Source organism: Oxyura jamaicensis, chromosome 11 (genome assembly GCF_011077185.1).
Source record: "Oxyura jamaicensis isolate SHBP4307 breed ruddy duck chromosome 11, BPBGC_Ojam_1.0, whole genome shotgun sequence".
Lineage (NCBI taxonomy): Eukaryota > Metazoa > Chordata > Aves > Anseriformes > Anatidae > Oxyura > Oxyura jamaicensis.
In genome coordinates this window covers 9,705,552-9,726,737 of record NC_048903.1, presented here as the reverse complement: position 1 = coordinate 9,726,737, position 21,186 = coordinate 9,705,552, and the positions used below count along the sequence as shown (strand labels likewise).

At 36.9% G+C, this 21,186-nt stretch overlaps 1 long non-coding RNA gene across 1 annotated transcript in view; it reads right to left on the bottom strand.

Annotated features, from left to right (window-relative positions):
* Positions 1 to 12,633, bottom strand: part of LOC118172878 — a 16,174-nt gene extending 3,541 nt beyond the window's left edge. Inside the window, exon 1 of the long non-coding RNA XR_004753888.1 lies at positions 12,497 to 12,633. This is a non-coding gene — a long non-coding RNA (uncharacterized LOC118172878). The remainder of the gene's footprint in view (positions 1 to 12,496) is intronic.
* Positions 12,634 to 21,186: the final 8,553 nt, after the last annotated feature.

Here is a 21,186-nt window from a genome sequence, read left to right as displayed (position 1 = left end):
TTTTTTTTTTTTTTTTTTTTTTTTTTTTTTTTTCCAAAATGCCAGCTTCTTAAAATGGGTCGGACTCCATCAGCATCTATGACTGTCACTAGCTGCATGACCAATACAGGGAACCAGCTGGATGACAATTAACATGCAGTTTACATTCAGTGTTTTCAGTCTGGTAACATTCACTACTTCTTCTACTTTTGTCTCCAAAAAGTCGTAACAGTTTTGCAGACTGGGAAGCAACATACTCTAAAGTAGCATTTGGGGAGTATGTACTGGAAAATGTGTGTATATTAAAACAATTGAATAAGTGCAAGTATGTTTCAGTGTGATTTTTTTTTTTTTTTTGAGGTTAAAATAATTAAAAATGCTTGTGCTGCAGTGTTTTGAGATCCTGAAGTTAGTCATCTTTACTAACCTGATGTAAGCTCAGTAAAACGCAAGTACATAAGGATGGTATCACTAAGTAGCATGACACTACTTTATATATCCATTAAGCTAGAATCTCAAATGTGTGTTCTAATCATAGACCCTGAATGTTTTTTTCTTTTTTTTTTGCATTTTTTCAGGCATTAGATAAATCTTCATGATCAGCAATGCTCAGACTCAGTGCAGTGAGAACATGAGCAGAGTAGGTGCACTGGGGAGATATCACAGAGCTGGAATCTTTGGATGGCAGTGATAAAATTTGCCTCCTTTTTCTGTTTCATATCTTTGCTGTGCTCCTTTTAATTTCTTTGTATTGGCTGAGCAATTGAAATTATTCTGTCTCTCATGAGTGTCTCAATTTTCGTAGTTAAAGGGAAATATAAAATGGCTTCAAATTAATGAAACAATGCATATGCAAGCAATTTTATTTTATTTTTTATAGTTGGTTCTTTGTGTTTTCTTTCAAAATTCTAAAGATGTGGAAAGTAAGGCTTTTCCATTCTTAATATAAGATCAAAATATAGAGGATATGGTTAGGGCATTGTCAAAGCATTGCACGATAGTACAGTATTCCTGGCTCACCTTAAAGTCTTTTTAAGTGCCTTAGCTGAAAAGATCTGGTATACTTCAATGTGGGCTACTAAATTTAAGTTACTGGACCTTCTGTTGAATAATTAAATATGCTTTTTCAAGAACAATATTTCTGCCTTCTATTGCCATAAAATAGTCTTTGTTTTCAAGTTAGTTACATGTAGAAGAGCATAAAGAAAACGAGTGCTTGAAGGCAACATGTATGAACATAGGAAAGAATCCCATACTTCCTCACTCTTGGGCAATCATGTGTTCAGCTCTTAAATTTGCATGGGACCTTAATCTCCAATATAGAAATACATACCATTCCCTTATGCTCAAAGTCAGTGTTGCAAGGGAGCATAATAGCCAGGACTGGTATCCTATACCAAAGCAAATAGATCCCTTAATTTCATGGTTTAAAAAATACTTGAGTTGACCTCAGTATAATTCCTGTATTTTAGTCGTTTAGGTGTCATGGCTCAGTAATCATTCATTAACTATAGTGTTTCTCAAATGAAGAACTGAAATGAAAATTTTTCTTAATGATGACAAGTGATGTAATTTAGTTTTATTCGTATATTATAGTGGTGCCCGCTAGCACTGCTATAGTTAAGGGTCTGTCAGTGATTCCATTATAAGCCCCCTACTTTCAGAGGGTTTATAACTCAAAAATTGATTTTAGACTTCAAACTGCCACCCAAGGTCTAAGTCCTGCAGGTTGCTTTTATATACAAATTGGCGTTTGGGGGAGGAGAGGAGGAAAGGTTAATGGTTTCTCAGCTGTAGGAACAAGATTGAGGATTTTCTGTTTTAGATTTGTATTTGTGCTTCTATCATACTAAAATAACTACATCCATCTCAAAGCCAAAGGAAAAAAAAAAAAATCTCTATCAAGTAGTTTATGACCAAAGAAAGGCTGCAGATTTTATTAACAACAGTATAAGAACTGAATTGGGCTGAGGCTTGTACAAGCAAGTCTGTGGCGTGGAAAATCCCATGACATTTAAACAGAGGCTGAGCTCTCCTTGAGATTGAAGTTGTTTAGGAAACTGTTCTTAGGGATGAAACAAGGTCTTCTCTTTTCCTAAGCCAGGCAAGAGAGTCAAAAGAGATGTACCACTTTTTGTGCTATAAAGAAGCTGCAATCAAACTGGTGCTAATATTATTAAGGCAGTTTTCAAAAGAGAATAAGGTACTTATCAAGCCTTAAATGGCATCTGTGAAACTGAGAAGATGATGGTAAATACAAAAATTGCCTATTAAAAGCTCATGGGAAGGAGAAGGAACTGGGTGCTAGCTGAGACAAAATGAGGATTGTTTGTTACTTCCGTCTTCCGTTCGATCTGCTCGAGGGTAGGAAGGCTCTGCAGGAGGATCTGGATAGGCTGCACCGATGGGCTGGGGTCAACTGCATGAAGTTTAACAAGGCCAAGTGCCGGGTCCTGCACCTGGGGCGTAATAACCCCAAGCAGAGCTACAGGCTGGGAGATGAGTGGTTGGAGAGCTGCCAGGCGGAGAAGGACCTGGGAGTGATAGTGGACAGTCGGCTGAATATGAGCCAGCAGTGTGCTCAGGTGGCCAAGAAGGCCAACGGCATCCTGGCTTGTATCAGAAATAGTGTGACCAGCAGGGCTAGGGAGGTGATCGTCCCCCTGTACTCGGCTCTGGTGAGGCCGCACCTCGAGTACTGTGTTCAGTTTTGGGCCCCTCGCTACAAGAAGGACATCGAGGTGCTTGAGCGGGTCCAAAGAAGGGCGACGAAGCTGGAGAACAAGTCCTACGAGGAGCGGCTGAAGGAGCTGGGCTTATTCAGCCTGGAGAAGAGGAGGCTCAGGGGCGATCTTATCGCTCTCTACAGATACCTTAAAGGAGGCTGTAGAGAGGTGGGGGTTGGCCTGTTCTCCCACGTGCCTGGTGACAGGACGAGGGGGAATGGGCTAAAGTTGCGCCAGGGGAGTTTTAGGTTAGATGTTAGGAAGAGCTTCTTTACTGAAAGGGTTGTGAGGCATTGGAACAGGCTGCCCAGGGAGGTGGTGGAGTCACCATCCCTGGAAGTCTTCAAAAGACGTTTAGATGTAGAGCTTAGGGATATGGTTTAGTGGGGACTGTTAGTGTTAGGTTAGAGGTTGGACTCGATGATCTTGAGGTCTCTTCCAACCTAGAAATTCTGTGTGTGTCTGTGTGTCTTCCTGAATGGGGAGACAAATGGGAGCTCCACGAAGGGAAACCTCTGTGGCTCTTGATACACAGAGTCTGGCTGATGGGAGAAGGGAAAGCCTCTGTTTTGAGTAAGAGATCTGAAGAAAGGGGGAGCCGCATGTGGAAAGGGAATCCCAGGCCAGCTGCCAATCAGCTGCTACTGATCTCTTCTATACAGATGAAATATAATGTTTTGTAAACCAGTCCTGGCATACAGGTAATAGAGCTAGCTGATGTATAGGTATGTGTAGATTTTGTTGTCTGTAGTCTTCTGTAACTACAAGTGATGACCTATCAGCTCAAATCTTTAGCACACATGTAAACTAAGGCTTGCATCTCTGTACAGTATCTTTGAACACTAAGTGTGTAAACGGGTTCATTGCTGATAGCAACAAAGTACTTAAAACTAGAGAGGAAGAACAAGACAGGATAATACTGCAGAAGTTGCACCATTTTTCAGGGTTTGGATTTTCTCGAAGGAAATACACATTTCCTTATGGACCTGTTTTTTGAGGTAGACAGAAATTTATGTATAAATGAATTTTGATAATCATATATATTTTCCATTTAGAGACAGTGGAAAAGGTTGTGCTGAGAAAAAATGAGGCATCTTGATTTCTTTGTTCTTATGTCAAGCTGTCTGTAGACGTGCAAGCTGCAGATACTGCTGGCTGTGTAGGTAAAGTGCAGTACTGGTGTTGAGTTGAGATTGTGTGTCTGTTCTTGCATATTTATATTTCATCAAATTACTCTTTGTGCTCTTCAACCTCAAAATGATATTAACTTACCCCCAATGTGACTTTGGTGCACACCAAATCTAAGATAACCTCGATATCTGCACAGGAGCATATTTTGCTGGCTTTCTACAAGAAGTATTAGTGGCTTGCCAGTTTCTTCATTCAGTGTACAGCGGTGGATTTATGTGACATCTGCATAATTTGAAAGCAGTCCATCTGAGTAAGCATTACTGCTTTTAAAATCAGCAAAGTAGCTGGTTTTAAAACTTCCTTAAAAAGCGCTTTTGCTTTAGTGAGAAGCTAACATATTTTTTATATTAAGCTCTTAAGTGCTTCATGTTATGAATAAGGTCCAAAATAGAAGTTAGCAAAATAAAAGCATTTTGGGACACAGTAAAAATACATGTTTTCCTTAAACATTTAGGAATTGTGAAGAATAAGTAAGAGACCTACAGAGGGGAGAAAGATGTTATTCTTAGCTGACTCATTTTGCAGTTTGAAGTACTTTTAAAACTGTTGACAAATCATGCTTTGAAAAAAATAGTAAGGTGCTTAATGTTGCATATAGATTCTGTTATTTATTATTATTATTTTTTTTTGCAAATCAAATCCGGCATAGAGGGTAGACAAGGCTAAAACTCTCAGTGCCCTGCCTACTGTCTGGTCTCCAAGCAGAGGCATAATATACTGTTATAGTCACCAAGGGCATATACATGCATAACAAGTATTAGGGATGAATCATGATATTGAGAGTTGTGGAAATTGGATATTTAGACTTGGCTTATCATTAAATGGCATAAGTTTTATCACTATGTATGTATTCTACTGGAAATAAACAGAAGTATCAGCTCAGTGAGTACACGTGTGCTCTGGACCTTTCCTAATTATCCAACTAGATCAGCATTTTAAGATTCAGTTTATAAAGATGTCCAAATATTCAGATAGCAGTTACCTGCTTCTACACATGGGTAACACCAAAAAACATGTGCTTTTCATGAAAAATCACTGGAGAAGAAAGACCTTTATTTATTTATATATTTATTTATTTTCCTAAGGTTTAAAACCTCCAGGGCAGTTAGAAAAGCATGTTTTTCTTTGAACTGTATCTTTTTGAAATTCACAAGCTTGACATGTCATTGGCATGACGTGTCTCAGTCTGTTACACAGAAATGCCACATTACACTGTGTGACGTGACAGGCTGACAAAAAGGGACATGAAGCACCAGCCCAATGGGATGTCAAGCCAGTGCTGTTCACTAAAAAACAAACAAACAAACAAACAAACAAACAAAAAAAACAAGCCAGCAAAGGGAGGCGGGGGAGCACACTGATATCTAGTACTGTTGGATTTTACAATTTCTAAAAGGTTTTCTTGGTTCAGTCAGGCCTCCCTCATGTGTTTGATGATAAACCATGCAAATATATGTTTCTTTTATGTTTTGTCCTGTGGGACCACACACTCTTGAGTTCCTCCACAACACTTGGCAAACCTTTGTAGAAATCCTATATACTTGCAGCACTTGTGACATGGCAATCTGAGGTACAGAGAAGTACATTCTGTGATGTTTGGGATTGCTACACATGCAAACAAGAATTGTTCAAAGATCACCGGTAACATGACACACTGTAAGTCACAGTTCAAACATTTATGAAGGTTTTATAATTTTTTATTTTTTTGTTGTTGTTGTTTTGTTAAGCTTCTAGAAGCTAGCATAAAGTCCATCCAAGGCAAGACAAAAGGAAGGACAGGAAAGTTAAGAAGAAATAAAAGTTCAGTAGTAGACAAGTTTTTCTTCTGAAGAACAATTTCCCTCAGTATTTGTTTCCTTTAAGCAGCAGCAAAAGTATTTCAATAATCTCTAAATAGTTTAAGAACAATATACTTAATTACTATGAGTAATTTCAGAGCTAATTAATGTGATAAATCTGTATGGTGGAGTATTCTTAGCTACTGATCAGCATAAAATAAAATAGATTAAAGTCAGTGTGGATGTATCTTCTAGTTAATTTTACACTTGGTGCAGAACAGTGAAAATCAGCATACAGACATATGTGCACGTAGTTTAGAGTTTGAATATCCTGAGTTGCATTGTGCATATATGCTCTTAATGCAGCCATTTACATGGATTGACATAGATTTTTAATAGGTTCCAATAAAAGGTGGTTATGAGTTAAAATAGACAAATTAAATTTAGTAATATTAACACCCTGTCACGATTTTTCATCTATTAAAAATAATAATTCACTCATGGGTACAGAAGTACAATAAATTGCTGCATGCATTTTTGTAAGATTCTTTGCATTTAGTGCACTGTAAAAATTTTATATAGAAATAACGATCTAAAATGAAATTTCTTCCTTCTGGGCTGATACTTTGCTTGCTAAACATGTGGAATAAACTTTGACTACGAGGATATGAATAAACTAAAATATGTACTGATAATGCTGGTAGGATGTGACCTTAAGCTTGAGTCTGAACTGTGCCCTTAGCTCCTGGTGGTAAATAGTGTCTTCCTGCTTTCTCTCATCAGTATGCTTGAAGTGGATGCAAGAAGTTGGGGGTCTCCCAGTTCTCCTTTGTGGAAACATTTTCACTTTGAAAATAGATTTTCCTGGACAATTATTGGTTTCTCTTTATGTACAGTCTTTCCATTGACTTAGGTGTACTTTGGATTGTGTCCAAAAATATATTTTTCAAGCTGGACAGATTCTGAGAATTCCTTTTCAGAGAAGTCTGGTTCTGGTTTATAGAAGCAGAGTTGCTGAGAATCTTTCCCCCCCCTTTCATAATGTTCATAACCAGCTGCAAAGACATGGATAAAGCATGTGAACAGTTGTTCAGTGCATTTAAAATCTGTCACTCTAGGCTTCCCCTCCAGCTCCTTCCTTAGGAGCTGTTTTCCAGTGTTTACTGGGCCCCAGGGCAAGGCAGCTAGATCATATCCCATTGATAGGTATTGCCTTACGTATGGCAATGAGGGCTCAAGCTGCCACCTGCAGGAAAGGTGCATCTGTTTGGCATGCTCATGGAAATGGCTGCAAGGAGAATCATAAACTGTAAGCTCAGAGAAGGGTGTTTGAACACCAAAAGCTTTCCTTTTTTTTCCTGGGGGAAAACAGATGCAAACCTGAAGAGGAATGGCAGAGGCAAACCATGGGGGGTATCGTGAGAGGTGCCATCTCTAAGGCAGAGTGACAGGATGTTTGGCATCTGGATTGTATATCTTCACTGCTGAGTCAGTCTGTGCACGTGCACCAGATGAAAAGTAACTGTTGTGTAAAACTCTACTGGAGGCATATTTAGTATGTAAATACCACATTTATTTGAGAGACAACGGGTATTTGTAGGAAGGCATTCTCAGCATCACAGTGACTTTGTGTCATACTGTTTTCTTTTGTTGTATGTTGTAACTGTTCTTTTGGATTCTTGATTGGATTCTGCTAATTTAGTAAATTAAGGCACTTATGATTTAGAAGAATGAATTCTGAAATTCAAGTCTTTTTTTTTTTTTTTTTTTTTTTTCTTCATGTTCTTTTACCAGTTCTTCTAATGAATTATGCCTTCTCTTTAGCTCTCTGGAGATGGTCTTGGACTGGAGTTTCAGGTTCATCTTTGAATATGAATTCATAAATACTGGTGTCTAAGCCTATTTTAATAGAAATACAATCAGTACTGTCAATGGAATGAATGTGGTGATATGGCTCAACCTACAGCATGTATAGTATTCCTGGTCAACTCATTAGCTCTTAGGCTTCATTTGCTAGATCTTTGTTGCATTTGTGGAGAAACTTAGTGAACATGGAGAGATCTAAGTTTTGGTATTTCAATCTTAAACTGAACTTGAATCAAGTGGTTGGCCTTAGGCTAGTGGCCAGCATTTTGGGAGGATATCATCTTTATACAAAGTCATGTATGCAGAAATTTTGAAATGTGGAACTGTAATATATATTAACTAATATATGATTTCTGGACAGAAACACGTAAGTAGGTAGTGAGGAAATATGAATCAGAGGGTAAAGTAGAAAAGGACTAGATAAGCAGCACTACCTAAACTGTTCAGTTGGTGAGGTGGTTTAGGTTTTTTAGCTGGACTTCCTGTAGCTATACTGCCATTGCACCACCAAGCAAAGGTCAGCAGCTTGGTTAGATTCTCTTTCTGCAGATACTTCTGCTTCATCATAGCTATTAAGACTTGTCTACACAGTCTGCTATTGTTGGGACCTCCAGAGCAGTGGGTTTCAAAGTTGAGATGAATGCATCAGTCCAAATCTCTATTTTTTTTTAAAGACTTCATGCATGTGTCTTCGTGTCTGTGTAGTAGTGCACCTATGTTAAACGTTCAGTTGAAATGTGAGAAAGCAAAAAGTTGCACACTTGCTCCTAATGGAGGTTGTTACTCTGACATCATAGTATTCCTGGAGCTGGACTTTTAAACACGTGACCATTTTTCTCCAGAGCCAGCTCTGACGTTCTCCACTCCCCAGTGTAGCTCAGCCTCTGAGCATGCATAATGAAGCTATTAGTATTTTATGAATTGAACTCTTTTTCTCCTGGGGAAGGGAGGGCTTCCTGACTGTGTTAAGTAAAGCAGAATTCATATGAATCATATGGCTGAATCACAGTACATCTACTTATGCCCTTGAACTTTATGATCTTCTGCAAAAAACATGAACATTTGTAAAGGTATGGAAAGGTTATGATCTGGGATCAGCGCTCAATATGTCAAATGTTAATTAAAGCTGAAGAAATGTAAGTTTGTTATGGAAACAGAGAAACACAGAGCGGAGTGTGCTGCAAGCCAAGTCCCTGAGATACTCAGGAATCCTGCTTTGAGAATCTTATCATCAACTCCTGACACACATTTGCTAAGAGCTCTTGGTGATTATTCTTCCTACATTTAGAAAATATAATCTGTTTGGAAAAATCCAGACTCCCTTTTCCTTTAAATTTAATGTTGTTACATATTCCTGAAGTGAAAGAAGGATCTGAAGCTATGAAGCCTAATGATACTCCTTTGGATTTTTATCTCTACTGAATGACACTTCTTTCTTGGCTAATGACCTGGGTCAGTGTTACAGCTGACTTTGTGACTGCTAAATCAGTTAAAAATAGGTAGATTAACTTGATAGGTTGCTGGTGATTTTTTTTTAATTATTATTTTTTATTTTTAAAGCCATAGTCCTGTTACTGCAGAATAAAAATCTACCACAGCTATTTTGGCAGAGGCTGGGCTATTTTGAAGACTTTGATTTTAACCATATCCTTTTTGTTATCATATTTTGGAGCATAAATTATCCTAGCTTTTTTGGAATATGACTTTTGGAAATACAATTTTTTACAATGTGTGTTCCTGGAACTGGAAAGTGATTTATTTTTTTCTTTAGAGCCTTTAGCTTCCTTAAGTTTTATTTACATGATATTATGCATGTCTCTGCTCCTGCAATTTGCAGAGTCAAGTGGTAACAAATGCTTGCTGTGCTGGACAGAGAAGCTTAGAACTTGCATCCTTATCCATGTAACACATGAACTTGAGCAGCTGCAGATTCTACTTTGAGTATATGCAAGTATAAGAACTTTAAAAGAGCATGGATGTTTTCTTAAATCTGCAGAGAAAGAATGTGCTTTTGGACTGCACAGAAGCCCAATGGAAAATTTCACTAGTAGTGCAATGAGAAGGTTGCATTTGAGGAAACCTCTGAGCCCGGGACAGTAGTGCTTTCCCAGGCATGCTGCAGAACATGATACACTATGATGACAGAATTCAATTGTGTTTGCTCAGGGAGCACACTGATAGACAGATGGGCTTTGATAACAGAAGTGACAAATGTCATAAATTACTCTGAAAGAAAAGTGCTATCATTGCTGCTACTTGGTTACATATGTTTTCAAGCACAACTGTCTGTGCTGTTGATCAGTTACATTGCACTGATTATTCAGTTGCATCTTGGGGTATTCACAGAAGGGGTTAAACTCTGCAAGACTGTTGATGCTCTGTGAATTCACTATTGATTCACAGCCAAGAGGATGCAGTTTAGGCAAGGTTGTTAAAGCTGTCCTGATCAGTGGACAGATAACTATGCTTTGAAAGAATACAGGTTTTCATATTTTTCTTTTAGTTCTCCACTGGAGCAGGTTGCTGTAGGTGTTAACTGTTTTCAAAAAGCATTTCTGAGCCAAAGGTAAGCCTGAACCCTTTTAAAACGTTTTTACCTGCTGTGAACTCTTTCTAGTTCACAAAGTTCATCACTAAATACGTGTTCCCTGAGAGCAGCATACAGTATGCTAATACAATTTTGCTTCTGAAGTGCAGGGTGTCATTCACAAGAAAACAACAACAAATAAACACATCCTCTCCAGTTTCATAACCTCAAACATCAACAGTTAAAATTTCTCTTGGACTCATTAACCAACTTACAAACTGTTGCCACCTTTAATTATGCAGTGAAAAAAACAATGGAATTGTCTTAAAATCAAAATTTTCTTCCATGAAAGATCAGAGACTGAAAGTTACACTCACTGCATGGACAAACTTCCTTGGGACTTCTATTGGCTCTCAACCCTGAATGTAGACGGGGTTGTGGAGCAACTGTGTACTTGTGTACGCTGGTTTGTAGATTGAAATACCTGGATGTTTGTTCTCACCTGAGGTAATGAACTTGTGGTTGATGTGATAAATTTTCCTGCTCAAGCTCATGTTTGCATTAATTTTTCAAAAAAAAAAAAAAAAAAAGACCATTTTCTATATCTGCATAGGATCTGTTTGATCTGTTTTTGAAGTTTGTTTGATAATAACTGTAGAGAAGTGCCTAACTAAAACAAGTGATGCTTGCAAATATTGTGTGTCCAGGTAGTTGAACTGTGACAAGTGAAAACGGGTGTAGTTTATTTACAGTTGCCTGAAGCACACACAGATATAAAGACAGAATGAAATACTTTGTGTGATTTTTTTTTTCTTTTCCTGTTTCTTTTCTTCAGTGAACAGTGTCTAAAGGTTGTATTCCCTCCTGAATGCATACAACTCCCAGAGGAGCTAATGTTGGATATTTTAATTTGAGTACGCTGTTAAACTTATGAATACATAGTAATTGTTAGTGTGAGACATAGAGAAGGAATGCTATGTAGCCCATGTGCATTAAAATTCTTATTCAAACAGAAGTCCAAGAAGTCCATGATTTTGTTCTGTCATAAGCAATATAACAGATATTTTTGAAAAAGCATATGCATGTTAGTACATTTATTTTGGAATTAAAATTTTATTATTATTTTTTTTATTTTTTATTTTTTGTAGGAATATTGAAGCTAAAATATGGTTCACTAGCTACTATATTAGCCTTTGAGACATTGCCAAATATAATGTCATATTTTCTTAGGGTATGAATTATTTTGGGAACAAATGATTTAAAGGAATCCAGGGTCTTTGTAGAGGTATTTATGAAGGGCAAAAGATAACTGAGAAATGGATCACTGAAAATGCACAAAAAAATGTATTTAAATGCTATCCTTATGAGCATCTTCTTTCTTATAAAAAAAAAAAAAAAAAGAAAAAAAAATACTCGTATCATTTCATATGTTCTGTATGATATTCTGTGGAACAATTAATGGTGCTAATGTGTAGGGAATATCCAAGTTGCCTGGTCTGGTTTGGTTGTGACATAGGTAGTGGTGTAGGATGTTTAAAATACTTGCAAGTAAAATATATTAAATGCCAACTGTTTGGTTTTTCAGTTTAGTCATAGTGTGACTGCTGCTTTTTCATAGTGAAAGGCAGTATTGGCCTTAAGGTAAAAAAAGGTTATTGACCTGCTTTTGATGCATGTTAATTGTAGCCTCTGCTAAGGTGCTGTCTGCATGGGTAGTTCTGAGCTTTTCTGTCCAAAGTAAAACTTCTTTTTTTTGTTGTGTAAGTTTGGAAGGCAAAAAGCTCAGGCGATGACATTACTGTCACCTGCTTAAAACAGTATGAAGTTCTTCAAGAATCAGCATAATCTCCAGGGTTCACTGCTTTCCATGAAAGCGTTTATTTCAGTCAAAATACTTCATGTTCTTCTCTACACAGACATTTCAAAAAAAAACTTAAAAACATGCCATTTTACAGGGAAATCTTTCCTTTCTTTACAAATATACCTTCTTTTAAGTAGGTTGTACTGTTGTGGAATCAAATTGTACCTGTTATTAGGCACACATGGCTCACAAAAGAGCTAAATAAACTCAGATGTTTCTAATAAAAGACATAATATAAATTGTTTTAGACTGGTGAACAAGTCATTCTCTTCACCTTCTTTATTTTTAATCACTTGTTTTATCTAACATCTTCCTCAACAACAGATCCTTTAATCTGCCAAAATTAAAATCAAAACAAAGTATCCCCCCCCCCCCCCTTTTTTTTTATTATTATTATTTATTTACATGTATGATTTGCCCTCTCAGAGCAAGGAGAAACAATCTTGCCCATCTGCTTGTAAAAGCATGATGAATCTTTTGAATATGTGAACGTAGGATTTGTTGTTCAAGATGTCATGTTTTTCCTTCTGTTGTTAGCTAGGAGACAACATGGAATACCCTGATTTACCTGTGTAATCCCAGTGTGTCTCAGGTGCCAGGACTTGCTGTTGAGATCAGCATGTTTCCTGTCAGAAATGGTTGGAGTGAGACAGGGACGGCCTGACCACTGGGCACAAAAAGCTACAGAGGTCAGGTTTCAAGGACAGCCAGTGTGGCAGTGATGTGGCAGTGACAAGATGTCAAGTGAGCAAATATAAAAAGCAGGGTTGGGAGGGAGGGAGAAGGAAAAAAGTCTTGTCATTTCTGATGAAATATTCAGTGTAGCAGGTAGCAATGGACTGAATGGATTACACTCATGAGTTTGTTAGGTGATGGTTGTTTTTTAAGAATAGTAGAGCGCTGATTGCTCACAGCAGAGAACTGTTCAGTGGCTGCAAATATTTTGTTTACTAGCCTGATGATGCTCCTAGAGATGTCTGTTATCAATTGCCTACTTTAAATTTTTGAATAAATTAAACCTTGCTCTCTTGGTTATAATAATAGTAACATCAGACTTAGGTAAGGCACATTTTAGAGCCATGAACTGCTGCTAAACCATTCCTATAGATCCTTGAGTTGCTGTGGAGTGATTCATCTTAGAGAAATTTGGAAGGAAAACTATCATAATGATGCCAGTTCTGAATGATCATAAATAATCATAATTAACAACTGTGCTGTGTAATTTTGTTGGTTTGTTTTCAGACACTTTTCATTTTATTTTGAATTATTTCATATTGTATTGAATTGAAACACTTCTGTTTGTAGTTCTGTGCATTCCGTAGTATATCAGATAATAGCATACTCTATTTGTCCCTGAAACAGACCACTCTAATATGTTGACTTTTATCTCCTGGCATGTTTGCAGAATTCTCGATACCAATTTTCTTAATGGTAAGAGCTTTCTACTACATGCACATTTTTCCTGGGATTAATAATAATTTCACCAGCCTGCATATGTGTACATCCACACTAATTCTGGATGTATATGCATGCGGAACATTCTGCATAAACGTGTATTATTTAAGTGTTAATTTAACTTGATTAGTGTAATCTCATTAAGAATAAATACCACTGTATCATCATCCCCACTGAAGTCCATGAATAGTTTGCTGTAATGTGAAGAAAAATCATGTACTTGTCTGGTGAAAGAATGCCTGCATATTCTGCTATGTAGAATTTAGCAATCTAGCAATCACAGGTCATTTTTGTTAACATGCACACTTATTCCTGAATTAGTAAACATGATCAAATGCTTTATTATGCGTATTTTTCTACGGAAAAATGATTTAAATATATGTTCAGTATTAGATTTCTTCAAGGTGTACTTTTAACTCCCATCAGTTACTTTTTATACTTTAAGTTTAACTTTTAAGTTTTTTTTTTTTTTTTTTTTTTTTTTTTTTTTTTTACATGAGGGAGCAGCTGTATATTGATAACTAGTGACACTAAAGGGAGAAATATAAAGTTCTCTTTACTATCCTACTCAATTATTTCTTTCTAAAAACAATTCAATTATTTTTTAATTCATCTGCAGCTGCTCGGGTTAAATTTGCAGTAGTGGGGGGATAGAAGGAATAAAAACAACCCAACTCTACAGTCAATAATTCAGTATTTAAAAATGGATGAATATTACTTTTTAGCCTTACAAAAATAGGCTTTGTTGCTTGAGAATGTAGATGGAAAATTTCCTGAGGCAAAATGGTCTTGGAATGAAAAGAGAAAATAAGCTTAAATGAAAACAAAGCTATGAGGATGCTTAATGATTCGATGCAGTTTTGTCTCATTTATAGAGCATTATAGCTAGAGAGTAACCTTAAGAGAGTGTAAACAAACAAACAACAACAACAACAGCAACAACAACAAAAAAACAGAAGAAAAAATATAGGGAGAGTGAATGAGAGTAGCTTGCATGGGGAGCCTGTCATCTGGGATCTTCCCCAACTCAGGTCTGCTAAGCATCGGGACCTCTGCCATAGTGCTGGAGCCACACTTCGAGCCAAGTCATTGTCTCTCTCTCTCTTGCTGTGGAGTTGTGGCAGTGAGTTTTCAGAGTTACAAACTGGCTTTCATGCTGCTGTGTGCTCTCGCTCCCTGCTGATGCACGCTGCAGGTGATAACACAAAGATATCAAAGACTTCTCCTGCAGTCTACCTCTCCAGAGCTCCATGTCTTGGAAGTGAAAAGACAAAAATAGTGGAATGGATGTTTCTGAGGGGGACTAAAGCAAAAAACCCTCCCCCCTGCCCCGAAAACATGTTGAAACCCGGCTGAGAATTTGTTCAATATTAATAATCTGGCAATGTGGTGTGCTCTTTTTCTCAGAATGAGACTTCAAACTTGAAGTGCCTGTGAAAGAACATTTGGACTTTCATTTTGAAAATGTAAATTTCTAACCTTTTCCTAGTAAAAGTTTCCTTGGAAATGTAAATTTAGACCTCCCATGAATCCTTTTTCACAGATTATTTAGGTGTCCTGTAGCAATGTGTACATTTGTGCATAGTCCTTGAAAACTGCGAGAACTAACCATTGGTTATGACTTACAAATACACTAGTTAACCATTTTATTTTTGGTGTAAGAACAGCTGGAATTGATTTGTTTAAAACTTAACATTCAGAGCTGTTCTACACTCTCGTTTTGGGATGTGGTGTTGGTGTTGTCTCAGGTTGTTATCTTAGTTAATGTACCAATTTTGTTGGCTTGGTTCTTGCTACTGGAATAACCACTTGTCTAAAATTTTCAGACACTTACTCATGATGGTTTTTGATGCCTGCCTTCACCTCTTGAAGGCTACACTCACAGTCATCTTTTTCTGTGAGCAAGTGATAAAGCGCCAGTCAGTATTGTTTTTAGGGACATTTTGCAATTCAGTTTTCTGAAGAATGGCTGACAAATGATATTTTCATTCATACGGGACTGAAAGATTGCTGCAGCAATGTAATCTTGCCTTTAATTGAAGCAAAAATACAGGGAGAGACAGGAAACTACATCTGTAACCTAACCACTTCTCTATATTTCAAATCATGAATGTTTTGTGCACTTGTGAGGTATACCTAGTGACCATTTACAAATTCTACCTGGCATCTGAGCATATTACACAGTGACCCTTCTGGCCTTTTGGTTAAGAAGCCACATCAGTGACTGGTATGCATAACCTCTGTGATTTCCTCATTTTAAGGCTCTGATCTAGTCAGGAATTTAAGCACATTCCTACCTTTGGCTGTTTTGCTTAACATCAGTGAAGGTTTTTATTTTTATTTTTATTTTTTTGTAGTTGTTGTTTTCTTTTTATATGGCTAAGAAAAAAAAAAAACAGATACCTATTTGAAAATCCACATACAAGTCTGTAGGGAATTTGGCAAAACCATATTTTCACCAAATCCTATGTTGTTGTTCAGTGAAATGTTGCTTGAATAGTGTCTTACAGAAAAAAACACATTCCAGGTAATGTGTGTTCTGGCTTGCCAAACTGCTTTAAAAATACATCTCTTTTATTGTCTGCACTATAACGTATTCAGTAGTGTGTATTACTAATAGAATAAATGAAAAATGTATTTCTTTAAAACTGTCATCTCTCTCTCTCTGACATGCATCTTGAGATGATTTGCAAATGCTCAGTTGTATAAGTGGCTTATAGAGGGAAATCAGTTAGCCTGTAATGTTATGCTGATGCATGACCAGTTGCTTGAACCCATTAATGAACTAATCTCTGATACTCTAGTAAATGGTATTCTTGCTTCTGCATGCTGCACACTGCATTTCAGGTAAAATCAATGTTAAAAAAAAAAAAAAGAGAATTTAAATGGATTATGGTGCTTATCCTGCCTTTTTCTCAGACATTCTTTGAGAGAAATTAAAATTATGAAAGTTTGCTACCCAAAACAAAACCCTTCCGTGTCTTTTTTTCATGCAAAACAAGGTTATTAAAACCTGTGATTTGCTTTTAGCTGGCCACTGAAGCTAAATAGCATCTTCTATATAGAGAGCAATATCTAAAAACAATATACCAGAACACTTGTATTAAGCACAAGGTAATTTTTCTTTATTTCCCTTTCTATCATCACTGATTATGAAAATACTTTTGTGTAAGTACAGATTCTCTCTCCCTTATAATCAGCTACCTCCTGCCTGATTCCTTAATTAATGACATAATTCAGTGTTCTGGACATCACAGTCACTTCCAGGGTAGTGAAATATGATCAGAGCTGCCTGGAATGTGTGTAACAACCCCCCCAAGTGAAGGTCATGCCTCTTTTTTTTTTTTTTTTTTTTAATCCATAGAAAAAAATATGCCCTCCATATAGATGATTTTCATTGTAGATCAAAGAAAGAAAAACTGAAAATCCCATAGGGAGAAGGAGCAAATATAAAACTTCCTAGAAACAGAAAACATCCTCATAGCCCTCCATCTTAAGCTGCCTCAGAAGTCTGTACTTTACACACTGGCTGCTAGGGCTTCCCACCAAAGAATGCAGCAGAGAGACAGAGAATCAGATAAACCTGTGACACCCCTGTGTCAGTTTTATTAGGAATCTGAGTCAGGCCAGGATTGAGAAGTTTGCAGCAGTAAACCATTTATCAGCAGTTTTGTTTATTCTTTACTTTTGAGGTTTTTGGCTCAGCTATTTGAATGTCAAGGGCAGAAGACAGGGAGTAGTTGGTGCTTTATTCCACAGATCTTGAAAACCAACAACTAGAAGCACAGGAGGGAGGAAAAACAGCAGGGAGAGGGGGGAAAAAAAAAAAAAAAAAAAAAAAAAAGGTCCCAAATCATCCAGTGTTTTCGTGGAGCTTATCTAAGTTTTATATGCTTTCCAGAGTGTGTTTCTTTCTAGGCTGCAGAGATGTTTCCAGCAGAGGTCCACAAACATTTAAGGAGCTCCCTGACAAAGTTTTCAGATCTCTTGCTGTCCTTCTTGCAGTCAATCGCATAGTGTTGTTCCCATGCTCTTATCCAGTATGTAAATGAATACACTTTCTCATTGAAAAGCAACTGTTTCAACAATTCATACCAGTGCTCCTGAGATTTTGCAACAGGAGTGCCAAGGGACTTTGCATATTGTCTTAACTTCTTTTCCCCAGGGCATGCAAGAAATACAGCCCAAAAATTTAAAGTGCCTCTAGTCCTTGACTACAGTGACTCTTTTCAGTTGCATCCTGTATTGATGGGTTTGTTCTAATGACAGTTCACAAGTCTAGCTGAAATGATATAGATTTTACTCCAATTTACCATCGTTCCCTAATTTTAATGCTTACTGCCAATGAGGTTATAAAGATGAATTATATTCAAGACCTATCAGATAACTGCAGACAGTCTGAAGAGAAGTATTGTCAGCTAGTTTATAAAAGTTTTAAGCGAGCCTGATAAATTCCTTAGAAAATACCTAACACTCATCAAAGTGCTCTCAATTTTTTTCCTTTCTCAGATTTACTGTGTTGTCCTTTCTATCTGAATGTCATGTTTTAACATAACTGGGGAGTACAGAGAAATTTCTTTAAAGAGAACAAAAAGCTTACAAAATTTCTCTTTACTGAAATATTAGAAACTGCATCTTGCCATGACTGTGGTGGTATGGGGATAATGTTTTCAAGAGGGAGAAAAAGCAAAAAAGTTCTCTTAGGGCAAATGGATTCTCTCCCTGGTGGAAAATGCTTTCCAAGATCAGCTGTATTTTACAAGGTTACTGGATTTATTTATTTTTTGGTCTGCTTCAGGTCTCTAAACAAGTTTAGTTAAGCACTGATTGTGTCAATATGTAATTTGGTTATAGTTGTAATTTTTGATTCTAATTTCTTTTGGTTTCCTTGATGAGAAGTAGCTAGGGAATTCTTCTTATAAAATTATATACTGAAAGTAGTACAGGTGCAATATTAATGAACATGATAGTTTTGACACATATGAATGCAGGAAATTCTATTTTTAGTAGGAAAATAAATACTGCTTTAACTTTGTTTAAATGACTGAAATTAAGACTAGTGAACACTTGAACACTAGTGACCTGCTTTTAAAATTATTGTTGCTTCTTTATAATACAATATAATTCACACTCCTAGTGTCCTTCAATTTTGAAAACTGAAAAATCAAATACTGTCAGTCATCTCACCCTTCCATCCACAGGCAACTCATAGCAAAAATGCTGAGTATAATGACCAGTTAGTTCATGGCATCTCACTATACAGATCAGTTCTTGGATCAGACTGAAGTATATAAATTGGTTCTTCAGATAGACCGTTATATCACAGCAGAGTTAATAAAGACATAACATCATAGTAGAAGATGGGCAAATAAATTAAGATTAAAAATGAAAAATATTTTTTCTTAAAACTAATATTTTTATGAATTTGTGACTTTTATGTAAGAAAATAAAAAGAGTTCATTGAGGATATATGCCAAAGTCCATTGATTTCAAGCAATAGAGTGGCTTTGTATCCATGCCAGAGAACAAATAACCTTATTCTAGTGATCTAGTGATGCATACAAGCTGTAGATGTGAACTCTGGCCAAAGTAGAACAGGCTGTATCAGGACTGCATAGAGTTTTTGCATTGTCCTGGGACCTGGCTCTTGGCCTACTGTTTCCAAAGCTATCCAATGTTGTGCCCAAGAAATTTGAGAATTTGCACAGGTGATGGCTAAGATGCTTTCTAATATCTTGCTTTTGATTACCCAGGTGATTACTCAACCTTTAATAAGACATATTCAGCAGTCTTGAGGAACTCTTTGGAACCTTTCAAGAAGCCTGCAATTCAACTCTCTTTGGCAGTGTTTCACCTGAAGCAATATGGGAAGAAAAATCTTTGTAATACAAACTTGGTTGCTGAAATTTCCTTACACAGTGTTGTACAGTGACAAGGTGATTTGTCCAGGCCCAGAATATCTACATGGAATAATTTGGTATATAGTTTAGCATTAATCTTTTAATCTTCAATTTTCCTCTGTAAACTACGTGCTTTGTCAAGTGAAGTTTATTGATAAGAAATTCCATCAGAGGGCTGATTTATGTGCTTAATTTTTTTTTTATTTTTTTTTATTTTTTTTTTTTTTTTTAGAATTAGATCTATGTTCCAACTGTGTAGCAGATGCCTGTTGCAGATACACGCACATCCCAGATTTCTGGTTCTCACCAGTAACTCCAGAGAGAGGTTGGTTGATGAGCTCCATGGCTTTAGCTTACAGGAGGAAAGGTTGGGGAAGATTAGGGGATCTTAGCCTTTACCTGTACTTTACAGGTACTTGTCTGCACTCAGCACTTTAAGTACTTTGAATTCTCAAAGGTAATTGTGGATGTAGTTACTGTGCAGGGAGAAATATTCTTACAGATCTCTTAGGTTTCTTCTAATTATTGGAGGTGGACAATACCTTCTCTGGCTTTGTGTTCACACTGCTTTGACAAGCTAGATTGAGCACAGGAGAGTGAGTGAGTGTATCTAAGTCAGCTGCCTCTTCAAGGTACCTGGAAGAGCTCTGCTGCAGTAATGTACATGGCTTCCTGCAGGAGGTGTTATCCATAGGTATGAATCACCTGCTGCCTTGCCTTTTGAGAATTTGTTTGTTCTGTTAGTTGAGTTAAGGTTTAGGTCAGGACAGAGCCAATGGCTTCGCAAGTCTGTTTATATCCCTGAAGACACACACACACAATGGCTGTGCCTCAGAGCAACATATCTTAACAAATAAATGGATCCACTCCTTGATGCCACCCGCTGAGGGAGCCACCTGTTGCAGGACCGCGGATTCAGATGCGGCCAGCAGAGAGGTCTGCTCAGAGCTTGCATGTTTGCTGTTGAATTTTTGAAACGTGCTGGCCTGGTGTGTTTTCCCCAGTGTTGAGCAAGCACTAATGTGATTAGTATCTGGCATTTCTTTGTCTATTTGACATCACCATATTTCTAAAAGAGTAGGTTTTGCCCACTGGAAAAAAAAAAAAAAAATAATAATCTTAAACCAGAAATGTACAGTCTGTTTTACGGGGAACTGTTAACTATTCCTTTTGATATATTTCTCTCTGTGGCATATGGGTGTGATACACTGAAGTTTATTGTGGTTTATTTCACTACTTACATCCAAGATAGTCATAGGTGTAAGAGTAAGCTGTTATGGCTTTTACTTACTTTATTTTTATTAAATATGTTAACTGCTTGTTTTTAGATTGGTTTTAGCTATTTACTGTCTTTTCCTAAAATTATATTTTGATGCTGTCTGATCCCTCTGCTTTTGCTCCTGATGGTTTGGTATTTATTGAAATGTAGGAATCATGGTGAGGATATTGATCTGTGTTGGTCTTTTTTTTTTTTTTTTTCTTTCTTTCACATGGTCATTTAGATTTAGCCATCTGCTTGTCTAATAGTGGGAATGCTAAAGAAAGACATTTTCTTTTCACTCACATATGAATTGTACTTTCAGATAGAGGTTATTCACTTGAAAATATGAAGATTGAGCTATGATTCTATAGCATTATGTATAAAATCATAAAAATGAATTATATTCCTCCAAAATATTTTCTTTGATGTTAGTCTATTGTCACTGCTCCATTACTGATTCAAACTGTGGCACAAAGTGCATCTTTTTTTTACAATCACTGCTGCAAGTGAGCAAGAAAAAGGACTATCTTCTACTAATTTTCTCACAGTTAATATCAGAAAAACCCTTTGATAAATGCTCTTCATCCAAGGTCATCAAATACTTTGCAAGATGGTTTTGTAGCATTGTTGCTATGTTGTTGC